Raw genomic sequence first — 24,608 nt, forward strand, 5'->3', positions numbered from 1 at the left:
GGACCTGAGATTGATCTTGGGTTCGAGCCATACGCAACAGTCAAGTAGCTGTCGCCATATGTCTGTCTCTCTGGAGCCGCTGTCCATCACATCAAATGTGAAGGAGCCAGAAACGAAAGCTTACTTCTGCCATGAAATCCTACCAATGTGGCCAAAAGTACCACGTCATCTAGCAAGCTCCAAGGACTGTTCCCCTGGTGCTTCGCAATACTAATCTTCATCCAAAACTTATGCAAAAACAAGTGTTTGAGTCATTTCCAACTGAGCACAACAGAGAACTATAATATTATGTACATACAAATTACAAGACACACAGACAGACAGAAACAAACTCACAGATGGACCTTTGTCTGTTGTACACAGAAATGCGAAATGCTGCTTTCATCTCTACAGTAGGCAGTCAAAATGAAGGCACATTTAAACACAATGCTATGAGAGTTATGAGAGTCAAATAAGAAGGCGAATTATAATGCATCGTCCCAATCGGATATCAACCAGGATTTTCATGCAAAGTCTCTGTGGTTACATTTTAAATGCATGGTAGTTATATTGAATAATAAAAGCAGAAATAAGCATGGAGATATAAGGGGGGTGGGGGCGGGGGGTGTTGAAAGACAGGTGTAGTGGAGAGGGAAATGTGACCTGTGTTTCATCCTATTATCCGATGAATAAAAGATGCTGCTCTCTTGGGATTCATGACATTTCTGCTCGCTGACACCTCAGAGGATCGGTGAGAAGAACGATTAAGATTTAAAACATTAAAAAACAGCCCCTCATTCCCTGCCGCACCCTTCCACAAGGGGATACATTTTTGTCGTAACAGAAGCATGCACTCTGAATGTTGAGAAGCACACAAAAAAGAATGGAGGGGTCTCGAACATTCTGAGCTGCCCTTGGGCCGTGTGTGACATCATCACCCTGTGTGACATCACAAAGCGATCGTTCTGTCGGGTGGATGGGCGGACCAAGCACAAAGGGAAGGGCAGAATTAAGTCTTGCAGGCATGTAACAGATTTCAGAGATGTGAGCAAGTCCGCATGTGTGAACGTGACATCACTCCTGGAGAACCAATTAAGACTGCGATTAGCTCCCTTGGCTGGGCAGCCTGGTCTTTAGCTTGGAGGGGTAATCTTATCTCTGGTAACCCAGAGCAGCTAATGAGGACTGTGGTTTTGAGGGTGAAAGCAGACCCTACCCCTGGTAGATACTGCGAAAGTTGCATAAGAGAGTACGCCTTTGCTGACTGTATAACTTTTAAAGAGAAAGTGGAGAAGAAGCACTGTCCTTTAGGTGAACTATACCCTACATGACTAAAAAAACGTCTGCGAGTAAGTTGTGTTATTACCGATACGCGGAGCATCTGTGGTCTATCCACAGCTGTCCTTTCTCTTTGTCTCAGGGAGATTTTTTTTTCATATATGCAGAACTGTTTGTAGAGATCTCTCTGTGCTGTGTGAATAAAGACGCCTTACAGTCCTAAACAGAGAGCAGTCCTTTTCCATAACCATACAGAGATCACAAAAATAATAAACAGCATCCAAGCATGCACAACTGTAAACAGTTGATCGATGAAACTGCAGTGGCTCCATATTAATGATTAAGTATGGGTTAAGGGTAGAGATGTTACAGCGGAGGTCACATAAGGTATTGCGGTCCACAGACTTCCTGTCATCTGTCAACAGTTGAAAAAGCAGAGAGAAAAGCTACTTTGCACCAATGGTGCTCACAAGAGAATTTGAGCCTTTCAAAGAGACTTTTTTTTCCAGACATATTTCAGAGCAATTTCGCCAAAGTCCTGCTGGTACATTTCTGACAGTGAGTGTGTGTTTTTTATTTTTCCCATACTGCAGTTCTGCACTGCAGAGGGTTAGAGAGAGAAAGAGAGAGAGCGAGAGAGAAAAGAGGAGAGAGAGAGAGAGGGGAAAGGGATAAGCTTTGAAATTCATAGGCTGAGGCTTTTAAATTCATAAAGGGGATCAACAAAGTGAACTACAGGAGATTCTTCAGGTTGAGTTCTGTTAGTAGAACAAGGAGACATAAATGGAAATTAACAAAAGGTAAATTCCATACAGACATTAGGAAGAATTTAGGTATAGCCTGCCAGGTCACGTAGTAGAGGCAGAAACTCTGGGGATTTTCAAGACCAGGCTTGATACGGTGTTAGACACCATCTTGTCTGTAGGTAATCAGAGCACTAATTTAGTTAGGAAAATGGCGAGCATTGTTGGGCTGAACAGCCTGTTCTCGTCATTATAATGTGTTTTGTTATGTTATAGAGAGAGGGGGAAATGGAGAGAGAAAAAAGAGAAGGAGAGAGAGGGAGATAAAGAGAGAGGGAGAGAGAATGAGATTTTAATACTGTACTTTGGTGACATAAGATTTCCTTTGTCATGCCAATGAGGCAATTTTAATTTGAAAGGCAGAGGGAGAAGAGGCAGAGAGGAACAGAGGGAGAGAGAGAGGGAGAGAGAGAGAGAAATGAGGGTCAGATCTGTATCCCTGGGGGCGGAGCTTCAGTCTGAGCTGTCCGTCACTGTCTCATTGACACTGAAAGGTCCAATCAGCAGGAGCGTCTGGCCATGCGAGATCCTGTCGCTGTGAAACCACTCCTCTGCTGAAACGTTCTGTAATACTTTTTTTTAAAAACCCAACGGAACACACAGAAAGCCCTCAGTGGTGTGAAGGAAGAGATTTCCAGAGGGAAGGCCTTTCTTTTTTGAGGAAGACAAAAGATTCTTCAGTTTTATTTAATCCGAAATGTTAAAACAGGATTTCCAAAATTGGCACTTTTTTTTTATTTTAAAGACCCTCAAAGCACAACTGGTACTTCTCTCTGAAGTATCTGAAGTCTGTACAGTTTACTTTGCACTCTGATAGAATGATAATGGTAATCAGCACATGCACATAAAGCCAAATGGATGCCCAACCAGTTATTCAACCAGGCTTTTTGTACACCAGGCCTATGCAGCATTTCAAATACATTCAAAATGGTTACTTTGCATGTTTATATTTCACACGCAATCACCTTTTTTTTTTTTTTATTTATTTTGTGCCACCCAAATCTAACGGAAAAGTAGTGTGAATTCATAATGAACAAAATCTTCAGAATACCATGAACTGACATTTATGGCTTCTTGTGTGGGGAAAGAAAATCAGCCATTATCACGTTGATCTAAGCTATGAGCGGATTTTTATGGCTGGTAGTTAGAATATGGTCACAGTGTGCGGGATTCAGTGTGAAGATGCTGAACAGGGCCAAAAAGATGCATGTAGCATTCCGTGCTCTGAGTACTGCATTGATTGTGCTGGTCATTTGACAGAGACAAACAAGTTCACAAAGGCTCGATGCCTCCACTCACTCACACACTCACTGCTCAAGTGGATTGAGGGGACAATGCTGCCTGAATAATGAATAGTTGAGCTGAATTTTTCCTATTTCAAATTAGCTTTTTTTTATTTTTTATTTTTGAAAGAATTTGCCGTGACATCCAGCTGGCGTGAGAGCCCTTTGCCTTGTGACCGCAGCTGAATTTTAATCACCAGCCTTTAAAAAAAAAACGCTCCCCCTGAAGAAGTGCTTCAGCTACCGAATCGATATGAGCAGTTTCTTCACGCGGACGCACAGACCGAGCGCCGTCTTTAAATCAATGCTGAGGGTGAGTTCAAGTGTGCGCTCACGTATGTAAGGAGCGCGGGAGAAATAACAGTCTCCAGACCAAGACTGCAGGAGAAACGCAGCAATGCGACTGTTACTGCCAATAGCATGTCTGTTAGGCAATGCAAGGAACACTGACATAGTTTTGAATTAAGAAACTGGACATGTATAAATGTGCTATATTTAAATGTGTACACACACATGCATGCACGCATGCACACGCACACACATAATGTTTCGGCAAGAAATAGCCTTCATCAGGAGTAGCCAGGAAAAGAATCCAGCAGCCCCTATATAGATAGAACACACAGTTAAATATTCAGTGTTAAATCAACTCTTACAGTGTACATATGGCGCCCAATTGAATCTGGGCTGGGAACACTGTCAGCACTGTCAGTAAGTAAAAACCCCCATCAGTATAAACATTAGAGTTAATAAATGATGCAATAAAATTTATTATTTTTTAATTACCCAGGTAAATGTATGATTGTTTCATTTTTATCATTTGTATCGTTACCTGTTCTGTTTCCCGATTCCGGCTGATATTGTTTTTGCTCCGTCAGATCCTCGGGTGTTAAAGCTCAACGTCCGTCTTATCAAGCGGGATGACAGCGGAAAGATAGGCAAATGGGAAATGACTGCGCCCGTGTGCGATAAGTCAGATTTTGACATTTGCATTTTGAGTGGCCTGCGGCCTGTCTGGAAATATAATTATATTCCGGAGCCGATCTGGAGATAGCTTGGATTTGGCAGAGTTTTCAGTGTTCCGTGTACATTGTTCTCACATCTGACAACCTGATATGGAACATTAATAGTCGATAAATCAGATCTGAATTGTGTAAGGGATGTTACACAGAATTTGTCACGGTACCAAATCACCCCCACAATGCAGGCCAATCCTGACAGTTGTGAGAGAGAACTCCCTGTATGGCAAGTGGAAAGAATCTTTAGGAGAAGCCAGATTCGTTCAGTAGTTGGAGCCTCTCTTCTTTCAGGCTGCGTAGGGTGGGCTAAGCGGTTGGGAGCCAGACCACCCCGCGGCCACCATTTCTTTTGACAACTGAAACCAAACTGGGGAGCCCATTGCTGGAAATGGTCCTGCTTGGCTAGTAGAGAAGCTCTGTGAGGGGATACTGTGATATGGGAGGTTCGGTCTTTTTGGGTGAGGCATTGTGAATGGAAGCTTTGATTCAGTGCGGGCACTAAGCATCCCATGGTACCTGTAGCATCAATCTCGTATCCTAGCATCTTCATATGGTTACCATGGACACCATCTCCTCTTCAGCTTAGTGTCCATACCATATTTTCCACATATTATTTATAGATTAAGAATAAGAAGTAGAATATCAGTGTGAAAGCAAAAACAGCAGTATTATGCTGTCACTAGTGCGTCGCATGCTTGCATGGTTATGAATGCAGACTCGGACACAGTCGATTTGTCTGAACAATATAGTTTCTTCTTTATTAAAAAAAAATAGCTAGACTGCCAGACTAAAAATGCTATACTGCACTCTATTTAATTTATTTCATGTTCAGACGAGCAGTATGTGCACAGAAGTTTCCGGGCTCTGCCTTCATCAGCACGACCCTCTTCACTTCCTCTCAAGGATCAAAGGGCTGAGTGCACATTCTATGGTGTGACCAATTTGGGCCGAAGGTCAAAAGGTCGTAGGCTATGAAGCCCCTTGCCTTCCCTCTCTAAAGCGTTTTCCCAGAATCCCCCTTGCAAACGGAGGCTGTCGTTCCCATGCAGATGTACACATTTTTAGAAACAAGGTTCCATTTCACAGCATTGATAACACAATCAATACGCAAAATGAGTTACAGTCACTGTGCCAGCATTAGCAGTGTCTCCTGTTCTGAACAGTCATTCCCTGAGCTGTGTGTCTAAGCCCATAGGCTTTGGTTATCGCCATATTCTTTCAGGGAATTGAAGCCATTTTAGCGAAATGTAAATCAAATGTGAAAATTTGCATTAAGTAATCCTGTTGCCGTTTCATTTTCTTTTCTGGGCACGCATCGTTTGTGCCAGAATTGAAATTAAAGTTTTTATTTATTATTTTTTTCATCGTCGTTCTGGTGTAAACCTGCCAATTCTGATACAGGAAGTACATGAGAGAAAATTAAAAAATGACAGCGCTGTTTGCAATCGCAATTTTGTTTTTGAGGGTGTGTGATTTGTGTTAAAATTAAAATGCAAATGCAAGCATGCAACTTGACACTTTTTCCTACCAAGTATAATTCCAATGTAATTCAAAGTAAATGATAATAGGATGAACCGAAAGCAATTCCACATTTTCCAAGTCAAATGACACGGCGATCCTGGCTCACCCTTGATTTGATAGGCTATTTATTTTTTGTTCTCATTCCACGTTGGCAGGGCTTTTTAAGGGGGCTGATCTACTTGTAAAGATGGTTTCATACATCCGTTTAAGTACACCATGTATCAGGAAACATTGTTATGTCAAACTGGATTACTCGTGTACCATTAACAATGCATATACCAGGGAAATGACTGTACATATATATGCCAGATGTCATAAATCTCAACGAAAACATTTAAAAGGCTCAGTTACTCACATGTACAGAGGATATTCTATCGTATGTGATGTGATGCTAGCAAGTGATGGCATGGGCAGCTCTGTCTCTCTCTCTCTCTCTCTCTCTCTCTCTGTCTCTCTCTCTCTCTGCTCCTGTGTCCGGTGCGCTGTCCCTTCAGCACCTGAAGTTTTTTGGGGTGGCCGGGGAGAGCTGCAGGACCTTCGACAGCGATGCCCCCGGTCACAGGCAGGGTAGCAGCTGTGACTAATATCCATTCAGACCAGCTGATACCAATTAGCAATTTCCGGTGCCAAGTATTGGGCTCCATGAAAACCTTTGAAGTGCAGGTTTTTTGGGAATCTTTTCAAGGCAGTGTTCTAGAACTCTGTGTTGCTTTCAGTTGCCAGTTGTGATTGTTACATCAGCATTAGAATGTTCAGTTAAGAATGGTCTAATCACGTATTTGTGACCTCACACTATGACCGGTTTAAAGGACTAGAACTGAGGAATGGAGACTGATCTTGTTTGGCACATGGCTGCAGTGAGTTCAGTTGGTAACATGCAGGAGTTGTTTCCCCTTGTTTTGATAAAAAAAAATTTTTTTACTCCATCTCTGGGGTTTCTTTTTGTTCTGCCATCTTAGAGCAGTGTAGTCTTCATCCCTTTTAAATGTCCTTATTTGGTGTATTCTTTACAGTGTCCAAGAACTATGGAGAGCTATATATTTTTCTGTGTTTGTCTTGTCTGCTCACCAGATGACTCATGTCACAGTGAATGTACACTAAAAATAAAAGGTCTTGCAACCAAATTATTAATATGGAAACTATTACAATATCCCCTTATTTTTCACAAACAGGCTGTATCATAAAGCATTGTTGCCATATGTTTTCAGTAATGGTTAGGACTGGAAATAAACCTGACTTCTAAAAATCTGTGTTCAGAACACCCACTGTTCAGTATATAAAACCAAGCGACAGTGCATAAATCCAGGTCTGAATAAAAGATTTATCAAAGTCATAGCCCCTGTGAGCAGTGGGACAGCAAAGCTACAGGAAAGATATATGGACACACATTCTGGGACACGCCTCCTAGGGTAAAATCCAGATCTGGTGAAGCTGCTTTCTGTTATTATGCACCCAGATGCTAGAACGGCCTCCCAGAATATTTAAGGTCGGCTCCAACTCTTGCCATTTTCAAGTGGGTTCAAAAAACTTCCTCTTTTTCCATGGCCTTTGACTAATGCTCTTTCATAAATATTTCATCCATTTTTCACTTTACTTTTTTGTCTTTATTTTATAAATATGTATATGCGAGTGCGTGTTTGCTTTCCTACGTATATTTTATGCATCTTTCTTTACTTTCCTTTTTTCTGCATTTTTGTGTAAAGCACATCAGATTTTCATGAAATATTCTATATAAATAAACTTGAACTTGAACACATTTATAACGAGCCACCAGGTTCACTGGCTTCGGTTGTTATCAGCACCCAATTGATCAGTTAACACAGCTGATTACAATCATTCGGTTTTGTGGCTCTGAACGGACTGCAGATTATAGGGTGATAACTCGTAGACCCGTATCAGCACTAAAGGACCAGTGTTTCCAGCTCCTCGAAACAAAAAAAAAAATAGTACGAATGACGCTAAGAGAAGCTCGTTCTCGCCCGGGCTCTGAGGTGGCTCTGAGGTGGCTGTGTTTCAGTGTTTGGATGCCGTCTGACTCACGGACGTGTGGGGGGTACAAACAAATCCATGTTTATAAGGCAGCCCTCGCTGAGCTGTGTAGGTGTGAAAGATGGCCCAGGGGTACGTGGGAAGGCTGGAGAACAGAGCTCGGAGGACTTTGAAGGTGAGCAGAAGGATTCTGTATATGATCTTTTGTTTGATAGACAAGCAAGTGTAAGTTTTTTGAGTGGGAGTGAGCATGTTCTCAGATATATGTGCAGGTATGCTCCTAAGCACATTATTATTACTATTATTATTATTATTATTATTAGCTGTTTGTTGTTTTTTGCTGTTATTAAGAAGAATCCTCATCTACTTGCATTTACATAGCGTGTTTCATCAGCTTTAGCTGATGTTCCATAGAACACAGCGTTACCGTAGTGAAATGCATGATGTCACAGCAAGTGCATGCATGGTTGCCTCAGCAACTGTGTCTCTGAGGGAGTGTCTAAGTCTGGACATGTTGCTTAGATGTTAGCAGGCTGATTTGGGGTGGTTCCTGCTGTGTGAATTCAAAGATAGAGTAGAGCAATTGCAGTCCAGGAAAGCCCCGAGGTCCAGACTTCAGAAGAGCATCAGACTGCACCATCAGTTGCAATATTGAAATGGCTCTTTTTTTCTTTTGTAGAGATTTGGGAGCTATGGAGTTTAAGGACCGATTCCTCATTCATGATTTATTGACATGAATGCATTCAGCTAATGGTGGTGTTTGCTGGTCAGATGTCCATTGTGTGTAGATTTCGGATCCTCTGCATTGAATTTTAGTGCCAATGGGGAGCAGGTAGATGATGGAAAGGGGGGAGGGGGCTCCATGACGGACCCTTGGGGAACACCCAGAGTAACAGGGGCGAGTGTTGACATTACTGTAGTTGCCAAGGAGCATGAACTGCTGTCTATCTGACTGGTGACAGGAAATGAAAACATTAGAAAATGTATTCCACAGATATCCAGGGATGTGACATTTGGAGATGATGGAGTGACAGGCTGTCAAAAAAAATCTTCCAGGAAGGAGAAATAGAACAAGAAAAAAAAAATGAGGCCAAAATCAGCCGCCATGAAAACATTGTTTGCACTACTACTTTAATGAAATTCTCTTTCTTACTCTAATCTTTCCGCAAAATTGAACCGGGTGCAAATAGACTTGCCAGCACTGAAACGCCCTTGAAAAAGGGACATACATTTTAGTGTTTGTAGAGGACTGGAGAGGGAGAGAACCGCTTCCCTGCCGTGTCAGTATTGATGAGCAGAGGCCTTTGTTCCTCAGCGCCGGTTCTCCTCTAGTATTCTCATCCAATCAGATTGCTCAAATTGGTTTTGACTGCGCACCGGCCCCTGTGTCTGCTCCCCTGCCTAATATATTAACCCTACAACACAGGTGCTGGTCCAAAAACCCGTGCTTTCCCCTTGAGGTGCTTCAAATGAATAAACTTTCAAATTGGAAAAAACCCAGAACCATTGATCCATTTCTCTTTTTTTTTCTTTCTCTACTCTACTATTACTTTCATTGTTTTGCCCATTTGTGATGGGGGGGGGGGGCAGGGGGGTAGTTCAATTACAGGAAACCTGATGTGGTCGTAGAAAAGACAATTATAAAGATCTGAGGATTGTTAGGGTGGCATGTAATTTGGTCTTGTGCTTCGTAGAGAGAGAGCGGTTCCCCTGTGTTTTCAGCGAATTGTACCCTAAAGAAGTCTTTCTCTTTGTGGATAATCATTCTGGGGTGTTTCGATCCCTTCAGATCTCTGCTGATGATATTTCTGCCTTTATACTGTACTTTTTTTTTATTCAGTTGATCTGAGTGAGAGGGGGAAAAAAACTCTTTGGTGAAATACCCTACGATCTTTTTTTTTTTTTTTTTTTGGACATAAGGGTCTTCAGGATTCAACTCATTTTTGTATTATTAGTTGGCATGCATTCCGTGGTCTCAGGCAATGAGCAGTGCTCACATTTCTTTGTGTGATGTTCTCTCATTGCAATTCACGGGGGTTGCTGTTTGGTAAGCAAGAAGAGGACAGCGAGCGCGTGAGTCATGAACTGATCGATCTGAAAAGGAAAGAAAACCGCTCTTGAGGTCACTGGCAGTGCAGGACTTCGAGCACTGCGAGCTCTGCAAGCCTTTTGCTCTCCTTTGAGCCTGGAATTTACGCAAGCATTGCATTTTCCGAAATTCTTATTTAACAAGTTTGATTAATTTCAGGCACTTTCTGGCCCAGATTCTCGTGTAAAAGATGAGAAGGCTTGGGACACCAGGCTCTTGGGTAGTTTTTCACGAAGCAAGTTATTACGCACATTTATACACAATTTCAAGAGCTGTCGGCTCTAAATAATAACATAAACATTGAATGCAAATGAATGCACGACGTAAAAAGACACAGTCAGGCATAAAATAAATGTGGGCTTCTTTTATTGTTCAAATTACATTTTCACTTTTAAAAATCGTTTCATATTTTCCCCCGTTTGTAAGTCTGTCTGTATTAGGCTCCGTCGTTCTCCGAGCGTTTTGTGCATCTGTCGTTGGATTTGCGTGAGTTTGCTCTCCCTCACAGAGAGCTCAGATCGGTGCCATAAATATGCCCGCGGGCTGGGAAACGTGCCGGTCCCTGGCACGCTTTTACGGGCACGGTTCTGCCACTCATCTCATTAGACCCGCTCGAGGAAGAGCCGGCCCAGAAAGGAGACGGATAGACACACACGCCATTTGCAAACGAGAAAGCGGCTCATATAACTTTACTGCCAGCTCTAAATCCTGAGACGTGTTACCTTTTTTTTTTTTCAGTGCTTGCAAAATTATTGACATTTATTTTTGTCATCAACAAATATTTGTCGAAAAAATGTAATACATCTCACGTCATTGACATAATACTCATGTATTTGCTATATCGGTCCCCCAACCTCATACCAAGCACACCACAGGCTATCAGTTCTTGTCAATGAGAGACATGCCTCTCCTTCTATTAGCGATAAGCAGTTCCAAACTGGTGAGGAAAAATAACAAATAGTGTGATATTATATGCTGGCATGTATATTTTACTGGAGCAGTTCAGGTTAAGTACAGCAGCAGTTCCCCACCTAGGAATCAAACCTGCAACCTCTGAGTTACAAGTCCTGGTCCCCACAAGTCCTGGTCCCCACAAGCCCTGGTCATATGTACAAATTTATGTATGCATTTTTTAAAGTTCAGTTTAGTTTAGTTTACAGGCATTTAGCAGACGCTCTTATCCAGAGCGACTTACATTGTATCCAATTATACAGCTGGATATATACTGGAGCAATGCAGGTTAAGTACCTTGCTCATGGGTACAACGGCAGTGTCCTACGAGGGAATCGAACCTGCGATCTTCAGGTTACAAGACCAACTCCTTAGACATTATACTACACTGCCACCTAAAAAAAAGGAATTATGTTATTAAAAAATGAATGATAAAGCCGTATTGAGTATGTAATGAAGATAATCCTCCTCCTCACTGGTGGAACTGAAAAAGCCAGTATGTGAAACATCCCATGAGGTCCACTGTGCTGTACATTTATGAATATACATACATACATACATACATACATACATATATATATATATATATATATATATATATAGAATTTTGTTCTGAATTTCTGAAGTCACTGTACAGAACCTTTTGTTGTTTATTTTTGTCACTGTAAATAATTTGGCATGCTGTGTTGTACAAACCACAAAGACTCTAAGCAGTGTTAACATTTAATCATCTGGCAGCTGTTTGTTTGTCTGTGTGTCTGTCAACTTATTTCTGAGCTGAGGAACATATTAAAAAGTAGAAAACGTTTTTAGCATTTGCTAAAAAAAAAAGAGCGGTTGATTGTAAGAGATCTGTGACATCTGGGTCTCTGGGATAGCATTGATTATGGACGATCGGGTCTTGTGAGAAACACCTCAGGAAATCATTGGAAATTTCCATTTGATCAAGGGGAAGGCTATATTAGAGTGTCACCCTGGCGTATTTCTCTATCATGATTGCTTCTGGTGGTCATATTGATTTTGTCACACCTTTTTAACCACCTACACTATATTGCCATGGAAACAATCTGTGAAGATGAAACTCTATTTATTGCTTGAGAATTCCATGTAGAACATTACGTTTTTTTATTTCGTTATTTTTCTATTTCTCGATCAATTGAATTTCAGTTAATTTCCTGAGCAGTCTGAACCGACATAGAACTGACTTCAGCGGTAAGTGCAGTATGTGAGTTTAGGAGAAGGTTAGCATGCTCACATGCTAAATGCCGCCATGCACACAGCATTGCATTATGGTGGAGCTTTAGTGCTGCGTAAGCTGATCCAGGATCAGTTCTCTGGGGGTCATACAGCGCAGGGTTTGTGTCAGGGCTGCACAAAGTGGCCGGGCAAAGTGTCTACAGGAGACCGTAGAAATTTGCAGGGGACGAATGCGTATTTACATTACATTACATTACAGGCGTTTAGTAGACATTTTTACACGACATAACATTACATGATATAATGACGAGAACAGGCTGTTCATCCCAACAATGCTCGCCATTTTCCTAACTAAATCAGTGCTCTGATTACCTACAGACTAGACAGAATCTAACACTGTATCAAGCCTGGTCTTGAAAATCCCCAGAGTTTCTGCCTCTACTACTTTTGTAGCATTAGCCATTTCATATCATTTAAATAATTTTTTTTAAATGCTCCTAATGGAGTTGTTTTGTGTCAGGAGCAGCGCATCTCTCAGAGCTGTCAGTCACCCCCCCCCCCCCAGTCCCCTGAGACTCCGCCCACTGAGCTGTGATGTAACGGTTCTCCTTTCCGGCGGGAGCGGTCCAATCTTCTCGTCCTCGCCTCGCTAATTTGCTTCATTAGGCCTCCCGGCGGCCGCCAGAGGACACGGGTTCACGGAGAGGTCACCGGCGGCTCAGCGGGCGGCCTCTTGCTGGCTCCTGTCCTCCTGTGTTTTTAGTAGCTGTGATTTAAAAAAATATAAATAAATAAATAAATAAAATGACTGTCATTTTGACAGGTGCCCTTGGTTTCGAAAAGCGAGAAGTGGTGCAGTAAATGTGCAGGTGAAGTGGAAGTCCCCACTGGGCACATATCAACTCAGACAAACAAATCAACAATTTAGAAGTGCTCATTCACTGTTAAATTCATGGGTTTGCTGCCTGGGCATGACTCAGAATGTGTTATTACTGTCTGACGGTGAAAGTCCCGCTCCTGGGCAGTTTGCATACCACCAGTTTGTACAGTACCACTGGATATTTACTCAGACAACTTAAGGTAAAATGCAGTACTATACCGGCCTACACAATGGCAGGCAGTACCAAAGCTGTGACTGAGTCTCACAACTCAGCAGTTTTCCTTCCCAGAGCATTCCCAGAAAATGCCCAGAGCATTCCCAGAGCATTCCCAGAAAATGCCCAGAGCATTCCCAGAAAATGCCCAAGGCATTCCCAGAGCATTTCCAGAAAATGCCCAGAGCATTCCCAGAGCATTTCCAGAAAATCTATGTAAACTCACCATGTAAACACTGCAGCGAGTGTCTTAAGGCCATAACTTTATAAAGGTTCTTGCAGGTGCAAAAAAGATTTTTTTACACACTCTACAATTGTCTTGACAAGAGAAATTTGTACTGAAACTGGGTTTGCTGGAGCACCTTCTGCACCTGCTAAATCCATAAGGAAATCTGGCTTCAGAATGTTATTCAGTTTTGTAGTTCAAGTTCAAAAGGAACATTTTCAATGTGACTTTGAAAGAACATTAAAGAAACAATCTGGCACTGTTTGGGGGGGGCGGGGGGGGACGTTCTCATGGCGACGTTCCCTAGCAGCCGAGCTGGAACCTTTCACTCCTGTTCCAGCAGAGGGGAACGTGTTCCACGCCACACACCGCCCTCTCAGCGATGCATCCCCCCACCCCGCTGCGTGTGACCGTGCGCAACCTCGCGGCGCTCCAATCCGACGGACAGGAATACGAGCGCGAGCGTTCGTGACAGAGCGCCAGGGAGCGGGAGCGTGCAGCGAACGCCGTCTGTGTGATTTATTCACCTGCCAGCCTCTCAGAGGCCCGGGGGGGGCAGCTCGTCTCTCTCCCTGAAGAGGCAGTATTTACAGAAATAACCACTCACCCCCCCCTCACCCCAAACCCCCCGCCCCAATCCCCCCCACACCAATCCCCCCCCCCCGCTCCGGGTCACCGCACATGGGAGAAGGTCAGCGCACACCAGGGCAGCAATATGTGTCTTCGTTTCTCGCCAGAGAAATCTCTCTCCCTTGGAGGTCTGGGTCGGTACACACGACACATTTCAGTGCTTGAGAGAGCTGATCCAGGATCTGGTGTTCCCTGTCCAATATCATAACCCTTTCTGCCGTGTGCTGAAAGGCACTGCTGATCTGAGATCAGAGACCAAGTTTATAGTGTCTCAGAGATGGAGTGTTTATTTAGGCTCAGGGCCATGTTTTACAATGCAGGATTTCTGAGTAAGTTGGATAACTGCACTGAGAAGAACCCGGAACCCTTCCAAATCTGGAACATGGACTACGGTAAAAAGGTTTAACTCAGCTCAGTTATCCAGCTCACTCTGTAATCCTGCTTCGTGAAACTTTATGGAACATGCCCCAGGCATCCCCACTCCTTATCCTAACCTAACAAATATGGCCCCTCTTCTAGGACCAGTTTTCCATTTCAGTCTGATTGCTGTTTGTCTTCAGAGCCATCGATCTGTATGGTCACACACTATTTGTGACAGTACTTTTTACTTGGTGTCGGGGGACCTCACTTTCCTTACACATGAACAGTTACATTTTCATGTACCGTATATTACCTGCTAATCAGAAGCCAAGCGATGCAAGTCTGTGAAATGGAAACAACTCCTATAGCTTAATGCTTTTTGAAACTGGCATATCCAACCACATATCCACACAAATGTTTTCCCACAATACCTTTTGAAAAAAACTGTGGCAAACTGAGTAAGAAAAATGACCGGTGTAAATTTTATGATTTGGGTAGAACAGGGTGGGGGGAGGAGGTGGGGGGGTGGGGGGTGAGGGGGTGTACCTATCAGCTTTTTGTGTGCTGTGTCACAGCCTCCTGTTCAGTTCCATTTACCTGGCAGTCTTACTTTAGGTCGCTGTAAATCACAGCTGCTCTGTACGAGGGAAGCGTTCCACGTGCCTGTGTAAGTCAGAATGTTATTTTTTTAAAGGAAGTCTGTCGCATTCTGTCGCAAGGAAAATGTGTTCCGTTCGTTATTACTTACCCTGGACTGAACGTGCCGCGGATATTCTATGGATATTTTTCCGTTCATTCAATTTATTTTAGAGTCTGCCAGGTGTGCCAATAGATTGAAAACCACTTTATTGATTTGTTGGAAATGCATGCGCCACAGAGTCTCCCCCCTCCTCCCACCCCCCCCCCCCCTTCTTTTATTAAGCTCCTGTCGCCTGTGAGATGGATGCAGCGCAGCTTGCTCTGATTGTGGGATGCGTCGCGCTGATTTATTAAAATGCCACAGTATGTGGGTCACAGCGCAGGTTCACTCAAGGCAGTTCCTGCTCCAGGCCTGAGCCAGCTTATCTGCAGCGGCAGGAAGTGAGCGTAATATCACCATCCGAGGGGAGAAAAATGATCATATATGAAAGGCCCCGTTATCTTTATTATTTAAAAAATGAAAAAGTATTTGTAGAGGTGGAATATAACGTCTTTAAGTATATTATTTAATATACAGTTCAATGCCTTCATATATCATGTGGCATGATGTCACAGAATGAGAAACCTAACCTAACAAGGGCAATGGGCAACACCTGAGCTGATTGGTGATCAGCCTAGGGTGTGCATGCCTGTGTGTGATTGGTGATCAACCTAGGGTGTGCATGCCTGTGTGTGAAGCCACTGCTCCCTGGCTGTGGGAGGGAACAGGCACTGCTGCTGTCCAAGGTCCTGTAGACCTCCCTGACTGTGAGATGGAACAGGCACTGCTGCTGTCCAAGGTCCTGTAGACCTCCCTGGCTGTGAGATGGAACAGGCACTGCTGCTGTCCAAGATCCTGTAGGCCTCCCTGGCTGTGAGATGGAACAGGCACTGCTGCTGTCCAAGGTCCTGTAGGCCTCCCTGGCTGTGAGATGGAACAGGCACTGCTGCTGTCCAAGGTCCTGTAGGCGGGTGTGATTGCACGTTTTCTGATTAATATCCAAATGGTGAGGGGAACCCAAAGTTCCATAAATGGCCTTTCCCTGTTGGTGACTCATCAACAATCAAACTAGATATTCACTTCCACTGGGTTGTAATGGGTTCTACTGGGTTCTGTGTTCTGAAAAATAAACAACAACATTCTTTCATTCCTTCATTCAAGGAATGCGGACACAAAACATTCTTTTACATTTGCAAGTAAAGAAAAATGAGGAACCCTCAGATGCAGATCATAAAAAGGGCCCAGCAGTTGAGAGAATGTAGCAACACAGTAGATTCTTGTCTGAAATAAGAACTGATTGGAGTAGCGCATCCAAACCATCCTCAGTCTTAGCAGCACAGACCACAGCTTCCATTTGCGAGCAGTGCCCTTGCGAAGGCCGAATAGAGATTGGAACTTAATTACAGGTCTGTAATGCAGTATGAGGTACGACCTCCTTTATTTAATTCCATCCCTCCCCAAGGTTAATCGCTATTGACCAAATGCAGATGAGTAGCTGCCTGGTCCAGTCTTTATATTATAACGGCCATCTGGGGGTCATCTATCCATCCCACGCTGACACAGGATAGTGATGACATCATCTCACGTGCAAATATTGCTAATGGGCTTGTGACCCTTTGCTGTGTTATCTCTTTCTGGCTCTCTCTTTTCTCTTTCACTCTCTCTCTCTCTTTTCTCTCTCTCACTCTCTCTCACTCTGTTCTCTCCCTCTCTGTCTCTCTCTCTTTCTCTGGCTATCTGTCTCGCTCCCTCCTTCCCTTTCTGTCCTTCTCTCTCTCTCTTTTCTCTCTGCCTTTCAAATTAAAATTGAAATTGCCTCATTGGCATGACAAAAGAAATATTATGTTGCCAAAGCACAATATGAAAATATCTCTCTCACTCACTCTCTCTCTCTCTCTCCCGTCTCTCTTTCTCTCAACCTGTCCCTCTCTCCTTTTCTCTCCACCCCCCCCCCTCCCCATCTCTCTCTTTCTTTCTCTCCCTCTCAGTTTTTGGCAGAATTTAGCAGGCAAATCCAGCACTCTGGAGCCAGGGCTCCAGATCTTTTTTTCCACGGACTCATTGATTTCTCCTCGCTCATTTCACGCCCCTTCCCAGGACCTGCTCTCCCGGATCTCCTTGGCTTTAATGCGGACGGCCTGTTCTCCCCTGGCCCTGCTGAGCTCCTCCTTTGATTCCCCGCGGTCGCCGCTGATAAGTGCCAGTGTGCGGCTGCAGGAGTGTGTGACTCACGTCTGAAGCAGGGCAGATAAACAGAAATAACACTCTTTGATATATAAATTTATTCTTAAAAAATAATGAAGTGGGGCATATTTTTTTTTAGTGGCTCAGTTAACCCACAGTAAAATTCACAAATCTACTCCGGCAGAAGTTCTATTTAGACTCTCCTTTATATAAATGGGGACCAAACAAACTCTATTAGAGTTAAAGGTCAACTCTATCTTCTGCAGGAGAGCTGCATGTGCGTGTCTGTGTTCCACTGAATTGATAGACTGGGCTGCAGTGATTGACTCCAGTACATTATTTTGATTGCATTTTTTAATAATCTTTTTTTTTTATCCATCTAATACAACACGAGCCATTTCTGAGACCTTTATGAGGAGCCACATCAGACCCTCTCATTTTGTTGACGGGAGATGATTTTAATGCAATTATAAAAAATCACTGCCCTTCTTGTGCATTATTGTCTGGTCCCGGTGTCTCTGCCTCTGTATCAGCTTAAAGAGTTAGAGCTTCCTCTTCATCATCTTCATCGTTGTCTTCTTCTGTGGCATCTTCTTCATCATCTTCATCTCCTCCTTTGTCAATTTGGTCTTCTTCTTATTCTATCAAATCAAGAGCTTCAGTGTAATCAAAACTGCACAGTAAAATCGACCGATAGAGTAAATTCTGCTCTGACAGAGTAGCTGCGTTTACTCTTGGTCTCATACTCTCAGAACAGTTAGAGGTAGATTAACTCTGAGAATTCTACCAAGCGTGGTATACACACACACAATAGTCTGCGCTTTGTAGAATGAATGAATATCCGCAGTGTCATTCTTGTAATGGCCAATATTATCCTGTTATTGGCATCATTATTCTCTGCTGCGTTATTGTTGCACACCCCTTTTCCTTCGGACGATTTGGCCATTATCACCGAACGCAAAGCTTTGGCTGTTTAACGGCTCGGTGCGGTGGTGGAGCACCGCTCGGCGCGCGTAGAACGAACGGCCGTTTCTCCCCTCTACGGTTTTCGATTACCTTCCTCTCGGGCTGAAGAGGGTGATATCGTTGCTGGCGGTGTCCATCCTCGTCCATCACCATCCTTTCTCGCATCGCCACGGCAACCAGGAGCTTGCGGTCTGTGGAACACGGCCGGGAGCTGGGTGACTACGCTAACGCTAACCGCGCTAAAAGGGGTCGCGCTCCGTCTCTGCATTGCGTCGGCGGCCCAGAGCAATAACCCGACGCAGCTAACCCGCGCCTTCGCCTGCTTTCGTTTTCTTCTGACCGTGACCTGCCCGGTACACAGTGGGTTCACTTCCAAAAGGGCCTGATCGCTGCCGGGTTCCCTGTTAACACTGAAGTGAAGAGTTATGACTCATCAAAAAAAAAAAAAAAAAAGGTTGTCTAAAGAGGTCGCCTAAAAGCTTGTGTGGAAATGGAAGGTCCCCGCAAAGGTGTCTCTTGCCTGTGACTTGGCCTTGACTGGGGCAGCCTTAAAAAGCAATAAGCTGCTTGAAATATCAGCAGTTTCTTTAATGACTCTCAGTAATGATAGCCATTAAGCAATGCCCAGCTAGCAGACGTACACTAGCCCACTCGCAGCCCGCCGCCGACACAGCTGTCAGTTCACCTCTTTTGTCACTTGGGGCGCTACAGTGCACCGCTAGCAGTCCGGCTGGGGCAAAGTAGTCTAGATGAGGATCAGGTGTTCGGCTTAATGAGTCAGAGTTGGTGAAGAGTCCTGTCACTCGCGGGACGCTGTAGTGCTAGTTTACAAAACCATGGCACACTCATAGGTGCTTTTTTTCCTGGGGATGCCACACAAACTACTGAACACTGAAGGTCTCTGAGACAACGCCAGGGACTCCACGTACTCCAGGAAACTGAACGGCACGATATGTTTGCGCGTCGCGGCTCCATTAACACGGATAAGATAAGCCGTTTCATGAACCGATTGCTGATATCTGAAACAAACAAAAAAAAAAAACACAATTAGCCGCACGACACTCACGCAGGGTACCTGTCATTCTGGAGCGCGGCGGGTAGCTCCGACCCGGAGCACGCGGTGAATGTCTGCCTGTCCTTTACTCCGTGAGTCGCGCTGGGATTAGGCAGCCGCTGTGATGTCGGGGCAAGAGCCAGAGAACAGAAACTGCGAGGCTAGCACAATCTACGCATAGAATTAGCATCCTAATATAGAGCTTGGCAGACGTGAGTCAAAAACGCCTGTCACAGCGTAACCAAAGGTTACTAGGATACATTTGCCTTTATTTTAGCTGCAAATTTATCTGCATACCGAACTTTAGATGCTCCAATAAAACCCAGGAAAAGAGTTTTGGTGGGATATCCCATGCATAGAATGTTTATATGTTTATATAACGAGGGAAGAGTGCTTAGTCTATGATACCCTGTAATTAAGTTTCTGTGTCTTTTTTGGCATTTAAAAGGGTATTAACTTGTAAATTGAAAGACCGAGACGGAGACAGAGAATTGCTAAATTTGTTCTGGTGATTTCAGTTGAATCTTCCATCATAAAATAGCTGATTACGGAAGCATGGCAGAATTTTTAAATAACTCGCTTCACTGCGTCAAAAAAAATGTGGTGTGGATGTGTGTGTGTGCGTGCGTGTGTGCGCGTGTGTAGGTGTGTGTGTGTGTGTGTGGTGTGTGTGTACGGGTGTGTGTGTGTGTGTGTAGGTGTTATTTCCAGTGAGCCACAACACTGTTCCTGAATGGTGCTCATGCCGGTAAACCATTTATGTAGAAAGCAGAAGATGGGTAAATTTTGTGACTTAAGCAGCGACAAACTCGATTCATTATCTAACTGCAAATTTGTATTTATTTATTTATTTATTTATTTATTTTAAAGAAACTGTCCGAAATCCTGAGGGAACTTTCTTCCCACTTCACTCCTACATCATTCCCAATTCTCAGATCGCTCGGCTAGAAAAAGAAAATGCTGGGCGACTGATTTCTTCAGACAGATGGTACTTTCACAATTAATTTGTTTGGTTCTTGGTGCTCGCCCAGTAAAAATGTGTTGCCTGACTAATTAACAATACAAACTCAAAGAAATACCCTGAAAATCCTCGCCACCGTCCTGCTTGGCCAAGCTGCGCTTGATTTCAGATGTAGTTGGGGGTGGTGAGTGCCGTAGCTGTTATGCAAGCATTGTCACATCTTCAGCTATTTGATACAGTAAATAAAAAATGATCTGTCCACATTGTAAGAAACATCAAAGTTTCTTCGCGTATTTTCAAACAACATTCATTTTACCCTCAATATATAATTCATACTTCTTTCATCTGGGTGAGTCTTCCATCACTGAGAGGAGAAATCTTATATTTATGGGGGCGTGAAACATACTGTACAGCACGATATAATCTTTTTTTTTTTTTAAAAAACAATGACCATAAAACAGAAAGAGACTGTATCAGAGGTACCCGAGGTATTTTCGGTCCTAAAACAGGGGACCCTCGTGGATCGATAGAAGAAACGGTCGCGTTTTTCAGCGCTATTATTCCATCCGGCGCTGCCGCTGGTGCGGGCTCGAAAAGCCAATTAGGAGAGGGCTTGGAGAAGGAGCTCTGGTTGGTTGGTTTCCTTAAAAGCCTGAACACACAAGCGTCCCTCGTGGATATCCTCTGTTTGAGGGAAGCGGGGCACTGGCTGTGTGTCGTCCCCCCACATCCCCCCCCCCGCCGAAGCTGTCGGCACGGTAACGCGGGTTCTGCTTCTCCGGGCCACTAAAAAACCGCTAAAACTATGGAGACGAGCTGACAGGACCCGCCGCGGTCGGGGCGGGGGACGTCCTCCTCCCCAATCTCGCAGCCGCCTTCTTCTCCTCCTCCTGTCCTCCGGGGAACTGCTGCTCATCAGAGACCGGCTGGCAGGAGCGCTGCTCCTAAGAGGCCTGTTCGCAGAGGCCGGGGTTCAGACTCCACAGGAGTCATCAGCCGACGATATACGGTTTCACAAAGTTCTCAAGTTTTCGAAAGGGGAAAAAAAAAAAAGTTCAGTTCGGTTCGGTGTGTGAACTACCAAGTTTTAGAGTGTCTCCTGGGAGCCGCTGTAGTGTCTGCAAAATCCAAATGTCAAAATCTCGAGTCGAGACTTTAACCATCAGACAGATCCACTTAACGGACTCGTTATTGGAACAGTCACCTAATTTGTTCACTGCCATTTTGATGTGGACTGTGTAGTCTTTACCCTGAACTATTCTAAGAATGGTTTCAGTGAATTTCCATCTCGCCTGCTGTCACAGTTTTGCTTTGAACTGGGCTGAACTAGTATATCTTCTCTTATGAGGCTTTGTTTTATAGGAAATGAGTTTCCAGGAGATCTGTTCATAGGCCAACTGTCCGTAGGAGATGCTGTGTGTTCATATGTGTTTATAGGAAAACCTGTTCATTTGAGATGTGTTCAAATGTGATCGCATGTTTCCAACACTGTGCATGTGTGTGTGTGTGTGTGTGTATGTGCGTGTGTGTGTGTGTATGTGCCTGTGTGTGTGTGTGTGTGGGGCGACATAGCTCAGGAGGTAAGACCGATTGTCTGGCAGTCGGAGAGTTGCCGGTTCAAACCCCGCCCTGGGCATGTCGAAGTGTCCTTGAGCAAGACACCTAACACCTAACCCCTAACTGCTCTGGCGAATGAGAGGCATCAATTGTAAAGCGCTTTGGATAAAAGCACTATATAAATGCAGTCCATTTACCATGTGTGTGAGTGTGTGTGTGTGTGTATGTGCGTGTGTGTGTGTGTGTGTGTGTGTGTGTATGCGTGAGTGTGCGTGTGTGCGTGTGTGTGTGGGTGTGTATGTGTGTGTGTCTTTTTTTACCCACCATCCACAAGAGTCAATCTGCCTCTTGGCAAATAATATCATCATATCACTCCTTTTAGATGTCATTGAAATATTTTTTGTTCCCACAAGGATTTGGCCCCATTTAAAAAGCACATCCTCCTTGTGCTGTGTCCTCTCTTCTGTTTTATATCAGAATACAAGAGCACCAAACATTTTAACCATGGAAGAATGTATCCCTTTTTAAATCAGAGTGCATATTGATCAGGCCCTTATGTGAATGACCTAACCCTAGTAACAGCACCCTAGTTCGTACTATCATGCAGTCTGAAAATGTGGTAGTTTCCTAGGAGGAAAATGGGCAGTTTTTTTTTTTTCAAAATTAAATGAATTGTAAAGGTCATTTGAACTGAATCGCCATTCAGTTCAACCACAGGAAGTCACATGGCGCCATTCGAACACCGGTCGGTCGTCAAAAAGGCTCGGCTTAATTGGCCAGACTGATTTCCTGCTGTTGTGAGTGATATCAGCCTGGTATTGTGCAAACATAATCTGTTTGAATATCGCTCAAGCCATACAGAAGAGAGAGAGAATAGCGAGTGACCCGTTAGCTTTTAGTTGAAATATAATGAATCTGAAGCTCTTTATTTCAGATGCAGTGGGTGTTGCAATCTCGTGGATGCACGTTTGTCCCAGAGGGACGTACAGTACTGTACCAGCATGCATGTTATGTGCGAAAAACAAAATGTTAATTTTAGCGTAGTTCTGAGATGACCAATCCCAGGCCATAGCAGGATATGATGCAGGAGAAACTGCAATTTATTTTAGATTAGAGTACATTTTACTTGTGTTATGAAACCTGCCTTCGGGCGTCAATAGTGGGGAACCTCCATCTCACCCCCATGCCTGATTATATTCCTTTATTTGTTGCTAAAGATTAGAGATAAAAATAACCCTCGGGGATGTGTTTTGATGGATAATGTAGTAATCACTGTAAAAGGTAAAAACATGTTCTGGTTCAGGGTTTCATTTTTGTTTTTGTTTGGAGAGACTGAATCAACAGACTGCTGAAATCCTTTTTTTTTATACCTTGAACCCACAAAACGAAATTATTTATTTATCAATTTAGCAGATCTGCCCTCTTTTTCTCTTATTTAATTCAGACAGGGGGAAGTAGAGAGAGCTACAGCGAGAGATGGGATCACAATTTAGGAGGTACCTCTGCTAATTTGAAACCCCCATCCTCTGGGCTCCCTTTTTTTTTTGGGGTGGGGGGGGGAGTGATGGCTGGGCTGCCTTGGGGTGACCCTGCATGGACCCATAATGAAGGTCTGAGTTATCAGTTAGCTTAGCTCTGGGGATAGCCCAGATAGACCCACAGTGATGCTCTGAGTTAGCGGTTAGCATGGCTCTAGCGGTAGCCCAGACATAGTGAAGCTCTGAGTTAGCGGTTAGCATGGCTGAGTTTAAGCCCATAGTGAAGCTCTGAGTTAGCAGTTAGCGCGGCTTGGTTATAGCCCAGACACAGCGAAGCTCTGAGTTAGCGGTTAGCACGGCTTGGTTATAGCACAGACACAGTGAAGCTCTAAGTTAGCAGTTAGCGTGGCTCGGGTGACAGCCCAGACACAGTGAAGCTCTGAGTTAGCGGTTAGCTCAGTGATAGCCCACATAGGCTCTGATGTCAGTGAATGCTTTAATATGCTGCCTCAAGGGTTTCAGACGAAGAGATAATAAAAGGAGGGCACAGGGAGATAAGGCCAGGCTTTCAGCAGCTGCGGCAGCAGCGGCGGGGTGGATTCTGTTCTTTACTGCGTGTAACAACATCTACTAATGACCGTGTCTTTTCCCCCAAATTCATGCACTTTGTCCACAGTTTCGCTGAAAGACAAATTTACCAAATCAAATAACCTCCCGAGACATGACAGAAACTAATTTAAGTATTGTAATTTTTTTGACGAAATACAAGTGTCTTGGATAAAGAAAACATTGCCTATTGTTTATTTTGTTTTTATTGAATGACCCTTGTAGTGCAGGTTTCAGCATTGTAAAATATATGGTTCTTGAGATTAAGACTCTTCTCCACTACAGGGGACAAAAAGAAATTGTTGGGTCTTAGGAGGTTTAAACAATATTTTGTAGAAAATGAAAAATCGGATGGGCTATCACTGCTTTGTCTTATGGGCTAAGACGGCCCTGGACTGACTGAATGCATTGTTGACTATTTTGGAGCAAAAGCCGGGTGTTTTCTGTTGAGGTATATTGAAATAATTCAGCCAGGCATATACGTTGTTTTTGACCAGGCGCATTTGATGAGGTGAAGGGGGGGGGGGTGTGAAATCTCATTTCTTATTTCTCCTGTTTTTATTTTGATAGCCGCTCACTCTAATCTGGGGGAGAGTTTAAGCGAGAGAATCGACCCGGTGGATTCGGGCCTGGCTGAGAGACATCTCCTTGCAGATTGGAGGCAGGTAATTATCTATAGATTTATTTTTCATTTATGAAAGTTAGTC

The 24,608-nt window shown here is 43.8% G+C and overlaps 1 protein-coding gene across 3 annotated transcripts in view; it reads left to right on the forward strand.

Annotated features, from left to right (window-relative positions):
- gne (glucosamine (UDP-N-acetyl)-2-epimerase/N-acetylmannosamine kinase) overlaps positions 1 to 24,608 on the forward strand; it is a 107,774-nt gene that overhangs the window by 27,540 nt on the left and 55,626 nt on the right. For 2 of the 3 annotated variants that reach the window (XM_064337551.1, XM_064337552.1), the window contains exon 2: positions 24,472 to 24,566. The exons of the other annotated variant lie outside the window; for it this stretch is intronic. The gene's annotated coding sequence lies outside the window, so the exon portion shown is untranslated. The remainder of the gene's footprint in view (positions 1 to 24,471; positions 24,567 to 24,608) is intronic. 3 annotated transcript variants of the gene reach the window in all.

Source organism: Anguilla rostrata, chromosome 5, assembly GCF_018555375.3.
Source record: "Anguilla rostrata isolate EN2019 chromosome 5, ASM1855537v3, whole genome shotgun sequence".
NCBI classification, from domain to species: Eukaryota; Metazoa; Chordata; class Actinopteri; order Anguilliformes; family Anguillidae; genus Anguilla; species Anguilla rostrata.